The following is a 6,305-nucleotide window of genomic DNA, read 5'->3' on the forward strand; positions in this document are numbered from 1 at the left end:
GTGTGTGTGTGTGTGTGTGTGTGTGTGTGTGTGTGTGTGTGCTATGCATTCAGGTGTACAGTATAAGAAAAAAACTTAGCCATGTACAAAATTGGCTTCGCCAGCTCGCTACCCGTGTGTTCCCCTAACGGTTGCTATCGCTCGCATCACCTTGAACGTCGAGATTCGCCGGCCTCGCCAACTTTCCCGCGGTTCCACAGATTGAGCTCCATTTCAGCAGGCAGTCATCAGAGAGTGGGCAGGGATTTCAAACTTGCCAATTTATGAATCTAATTTGCTGCGCGTCTACACTTTCCATTGTGAGTGTGAGAAATATATTTGTGTACTGAATTGTCCGCGCTCATCATCATCATCATACTCAAACACGCTTGAGTCACGCTTAAACTCTTCATACAATATGATTATTGTTTCCTGCAGGAGTCGTTTGGTCTGAAGCTACAACCACCACCCTTGTTTGCTATTTACTGGATGTACGAATCTCATAAGCTGCTCCTGTCACACAGCACTACACTCCAAGGAGAAGTAATAACATTTTCCGATATAAATGACTCTATTCCTAAATGTTTTGTTTCATTCCTTTTCCAATCCATCGTCAACTCCTAAGTGACACAACTCTGTCAAACGTTGCTTGTCAAATGTACCTATGTGGGCCGTTAGAGAAGATCTGCCATTTATCCTCCTCTATATTTTTTACAGATCTCAGTGCTTTCACACATCCTGCCAAAATTGTCTTATCAGAAACAGCAAAGCCGGCATTCATACCTGTTTCACTTTTTTAAACAGAACTCAGCGCTTAGTTTTGCACAGAACATTTTCATTTCAAAGCAGTAACAGAAGATACTTTTAGCATTTTAGACATAACTAAGGCTGTCATTGACAAATGATTGTTATATTCGAATCATATTCATTTGGATAGCAAAAGCACACCTAATGGGGATACCCACAAATAAATACAATTTTCCACCTCAAAGGGGTAAACAAATACACATGGTAAAGATTGGATAGTTTATTAGAGGCCTCTCAATGTCATGACGGGGGGCATTTTCGCAGCTTACTGCGAGGTTTGTTCTCCCAGGACGCAAACGGACTATTCCGGACAGGACTTGAAGGTAGGAACATATTTATTCATCAATGAATCCTACACAGGACAAAGACCGGAACAAAACAAAAGAAAAGCGTGTCGTTCACACGAGAAGCTAACCAACAAAAACAACTTAAAGCAGGAAACATATAAGCTAAACACTTAACATGGACTATGGCATGGAACAAACAAGACCTCCTGTGGCATGAAACAACTAACACTTACATACATAGACACGGCATGAATCGAAACTAGCAAAAACTTGGGATTGGACATGAAAACGAGCAGCATGAACTAAGCGTGAAACAAGCAATCGCATGACACAAGCAATGACGCAAGGCCGACTAACTGGCAAAGACAGGCTTAAATAATAGTCTCTTGATTAGAGCAGGTGCGTGTCCCGAACACATGAGGCAGGTGAAACTGATAAGTTGCCATGGTAACTAAACAAACAAGGGTGCACAAAAAACACGAACTAATGGAGTTTTAAACTAACAGAAAATAACAAAAAACATGATCCAGACCACAGATCATGACACTCAAATGTGCGGCTCGCGGGTTTTTATATTTTGTGGCCCTCTACTTAAAGGGGAACTGCATTTTTTTTCGTTGGAATATTGCCTATCTTTTACAATCATTATGAAAGACGTGACGATGGATGTATTTTTTTAATGCATTCCAACTCGTGAATAAAGTAAATATGGGACGTCCTCTGTTCTGCCCATAAAACCCAATAAATAACCATCCAAAAACCGCCAACAATACTCCATTTACACTTTGTGACCTAAATATTTACCAAGTATTAGTGATATTTTTATTATAAGCATTAACAAACTAGCAGCACGATGGAACAGGGGTTAGTGCATGTGCCTCACAATACGAAGGTCCTGAGCAGTCCTGGGTTCAATCCCGGGCTCGGGATCTTTCTGTGTGGAGTTTGCATGTTCTCCCCGTGACTGCGTGGGTTCCCTCCGGGTACTCCGGCTTTCTCCCACCTCCAAAGACATGCACCTGGGGATAGGTTGATTGGCAACACTAAATTGGCCCTAGTGTGTGAATGTGAGTGTGAATGTTGTCTGTCTATCTGTGTTGGCCCTGCGATGAGGTGGCGACTTGTCCAGGGTGTACCCCGCCTTCCGCCCGAATGCAGCTGAGATAGGCTCCAGCACCCCCTGCGACCTCAAAAAGGGACAAACGGTAGAAAATGGATGGATGGATGGATTAACAAACTATTTATCGCGGCGCCGTGATCACGAGTTTATGTGCCAATGTTGACATGATCGACTGATCAGCTGCTTCCTTGTTTCCTTGCCCTCACCTGGATAGTAGGAGGATGAGGACGTAATCTGACAAGTTGGTACACTTTGACAGCCAATTTAGACAATGGCGATAACGACCCATCTTTTCTTTGCAAGTATTATGAGTCATTCTTCATCTAAACGGGGCTATAACAAGATTCTCCCAGTCTGCATCCTAATGACAGCCGACATTGTACAGTTAGTGATCTTTTATCATGTTTGTTGGCTCCCATGTAGTCTGCAGTGAGTAACAATCACTGATGTGGTTAAAAAAAAAGTGAATGTCGTGATGCATTTTTGAAAGTAATGCGCCGCATAAGCTTAAAATGATCAAACTAGGTAAATATTAAATGCTATTATAAATGTGCCTGTTACTACATTACATATATACTTATAGCATGTATATAAAACCTTAATGGAGGTGTTGGGATGTTTTTTAGAGGCTTAATAGGCAGAATAGAGCAAGTCCCATAGGCTCCATTGTAAGCATACTTTTGATCGCATTTAATCAGTGGTGTGCCGTCAGGGCCAGCAAGGCCTTCTCTGCTGGCCTAACATAACCAGAAATCATGATCATAATTAAAAATAGAATAGTTTTTTTATTTACTTTACCTAAATATTAAAAATTATTTATACTCTCTTTCTGTCATATTATGCTCCTTCCAGCGCTGTTGTTTTTAGTTTTAGTTTGTATCCAATCAGAATTTAGCTAGCTTATGTTGCCATGCCGTACCAAATCTGCCAGAGGCCTTCAGAGTCAACAATGCGGGTGTCTATGCACTGTAAGTGAACGGGCACATACAGTTGATAGACAGTTGCGATAGCCAATCAGAATCACGTGTTGTTGTCAGTAAGGCCTTCTAGTTGGCCTCACGTTGAACGTGACATTTACGCATCCTGTGATTGGATACTTATCGGGGCTGTTAGCGCAGAAATTTGGAAACACAGAGAGTTGAGACAGTTGCGATAGCCAATCAGATCACAAGTTGTTGACAGTAGCCTATCCAAGTAGCCTGTGATTGGATACTTACTTTTCATTCCAAAGTGAGTATCCATTCACAAGTTTCAATTTTGCAGAAAGCGGGAAGTGTTGTGTCATAGCCAGACCAGGATAGCAGAGAAGAGGAAACAAAACGTTGATTAGGTGGTAGATATATATTTGCAAGGCAATTTTCAAGAACGATATTTAAAGAGAAACTACATCTTGTGAGACCATGTCAGCCAACCCCGGAAGCTAGCTCGGCTGTTCCGGCAATGAAATGCTCACCATTTCCACTCGAATAAGCCGACGACGAAGGGTACCACTGGCTTATACAGCGTCAAATAGGTCCTACTAATTGTGAGTTCAAATTATTAATTTTTTCACTTTTAATATGTTTTTTGCAATTTTAATTTTGACAGTACCACATAAGATATGTTTTAATTGCTGATGCATTTTAATTGATTTTTAAATGCACCAGAAAATAACCCGTTTTGTACACTGTTGATCTGATCAAATGCACAGTAGGGCGTAAATGTGTTCCTGCATAGTATTTCTCCAGCAATGGTCATGTGGTGACGTCAATGATGGTATTTTGAGAGGTAGTCTTCGAAGTCGGACATCACTGAAGGCCTAGGTCGGAAACGCACGGCCCGCCACTGCATTAATTAGGGACCGCAATGTCCCTTTGGGACAGAGGACCCTATTGTATTTTGTGCGTTTTATTATTGTTATTATTCCGCCGCCTCTTTGAGCTGTAATTTGACCCCCTTAACATGCTTCAAAACTCACCATATATGACACACACATCAGGACTGGTGAAAATTGCCATCTAATCAAAAAAACCAAACCCCAAAACTCAAAATTGCGCTCTCGCGCCCCCTAGGAAAAAACACAGACAAAACTGCTTGTAACTTCCGGTAGGAATATCGTAGAGACATGAAACAAAAACCTCTATGTAGGTCTGACTTAGACCTAGATTTATACATTAACATTCTTCAGCAAAAATCAACAGGAAGTTGGCAATTCCCCCTTCAAAACAAAAGTTTACTAAAAACAGTCACTTTTGCCTCTTTGAGCTGTAATTTGACCCCCTTAACATGCTTCAAAACTCACCAAACTGGACACACACATCAGGACTGGCAAAAATTGCGATCTAATAAAAAAAGAAACCCAACCCCAAAACTCAAAATTGCGCTCTAGCGCCCCCTAGGAAGAAAACACAGACACAACTGCTCCTAGGAAGAAAACTCAGACAAAACTGCCTGTAACTTCCATTAGGAATGTCTTGACATGAAACAAAAACCTCTAACTTACTCACTTACATTTCATATATTGACAACCCCCAGCAAAAATCAACAGCAAGTTTGCAATTCCCCCTTCAAAACAAAAGTTTTGTAAAAACCGGTCACCTTTTTTCAAACATTATCTCCTCTTAGCGCGTTTGTCGTGTCGGCTTCAAACTAGCACAGGAGAGAGATTGAACCTTTCTGATTAAAGGTTGACCAAAGAGTTTTAAGTACTGCTCCGGTTTGGATTTTATGTGCCGTCAAAGTCGGTCCCGTCCATCGCTGCTTGTAGCTTTAACTACTATTTAAAATGCATTAAAAATTCAAAAAACATATGTCATCATGTCCCTCATAATGATTCTGAACGATAGGCAAAATTCCACAAGAAAGTGCAGTTCGCCTTTAACTTCATGGTTTGGACTAATTATGGCCAACCCTGGGCAGCTGACAATATATTGTGGCAATCTTGAATCTTTTAGGTTGATAGTGGACTCAGACTCCTCCGAATCGAATTGTCAAATGGTGGACTATTCCGCGACATTCTTTACGGAACCCATCACACGATCGGATAATTTGTTACAAGATAACAACTACTAGTACTCTTAATCCCTGTCCCAACTTTCCTCTATTTCCTTCACTCAGACACCATTGGTGGTAGAATGTTGGTGTTGTTGCAGCATGTCAAAAAATGGCGGGAAATGTGAAAATGTGAAAGAGGCCAAGTAAGGGGAAGACATTTTGGGATTTTCGGATAGAAACACAGAAATATACATACCAAATTGAACCGAGACATATTACAGTAAAACTTGAGTTCATTTGTCAGTGAGTTAGGCTGCATGCATTATGTTTATTGGCACATTTCTGCTATAAAACCAGTGTCCTCAGCAGTAGTGTTGGGTATCGTTTACACTTTAATCAATACTTTTAAAACGCGGCCTCTGGTTTTCAGGAGGATATACAGTAACTGTGAATGTGTCCGACTTTGACATTTTCCTCTTCTTTTCAATAACAGCACAGCCCAAAGAGAGAACAGACATTAAAAGCTCTCTATCCTCATTAGCACCAGATAAATGCGCACATATAGTCAAAAAAGCGGAGATCATTATTTCCACGAGTGATTACTCTTCTCGGGAATCACCCCGTCATGTAAGCTGGCAGATTTGGTCTGTCAGAGAACAGCTTTGACTCAGCGTGATAATTGGACTTCCTCCCTCTTGCCATATCAAAGCAGAGCAGAGCTGCAAACGACGAGCCGGATGGCACTCGCGCCGCTCCACGCCGATTTCAAGCCCTCCAAAGTAATTCCCGTGACATGCCGTAAGCATGTTGCTCTGATTAAACTTGTTTGTTTTTATAAATGAGGCCGCCGGGCCGATAGTACGCCGTCAAACGAGCCGTGACTGATTAGTTACACAATAGACTTCAAGTTAAGCACATCCAATTGTCATCCATGAGTGCAAACACATCTGGAAAACTGCACAAGAAAAACAATGCAAAAAAAAAGGCAATTACAGTAAGTGCATGGAGTTATCCCACGTTTGACTGACTGGAGGAAAATAAAATACTTTTTTACTAACAGCAACGTCAGAAACACAAATACTGTTGGACTGTCCTGGGCCTTGAATTGAATTGTGTTCTTCGTAGACAAAAACATAGTG

The 6,305-nt window shown here is 41.2% G+C and overlaps 1 long non-coding RNA gene across 1 annotated transcript in view; it reads left to right on the plus strand.

Annotated features, from left to right (window-relative positions):
• The window catches only part of LOC133610064 (uncharacterized), a 5,689-nt gene extending 5,139 nt beyond the window's left edge, over positions 1-550 (plus strand). Inside the window, exon 3 of the long non-coding RNA XR_009815828.1 lies at positions 418-550. This is a non-coding gene — a long non-coding RNA (uncharacterized lncRNA). The remainder of the gene's footprint in view (positions 1-417) is intronic.
• Positions 551-6,305: the final 5,755 nt, after the last annotated feature.

Source organism: Nerophis lumbriciformis, linkage group LG11 (assembly GCF_033978685.3).
Source record: "Nerophis lumbriciformis linkage group LG11, RoL_Nlum_v2.1, whole genome shotgun sequence".
Lineage (NCBI taxonomy): Eukaryota > Metazoa > Chordata > Actinopteri > Syngnathiformes > Syngnathidae > Nerophis > Nerophis lumbriciformis.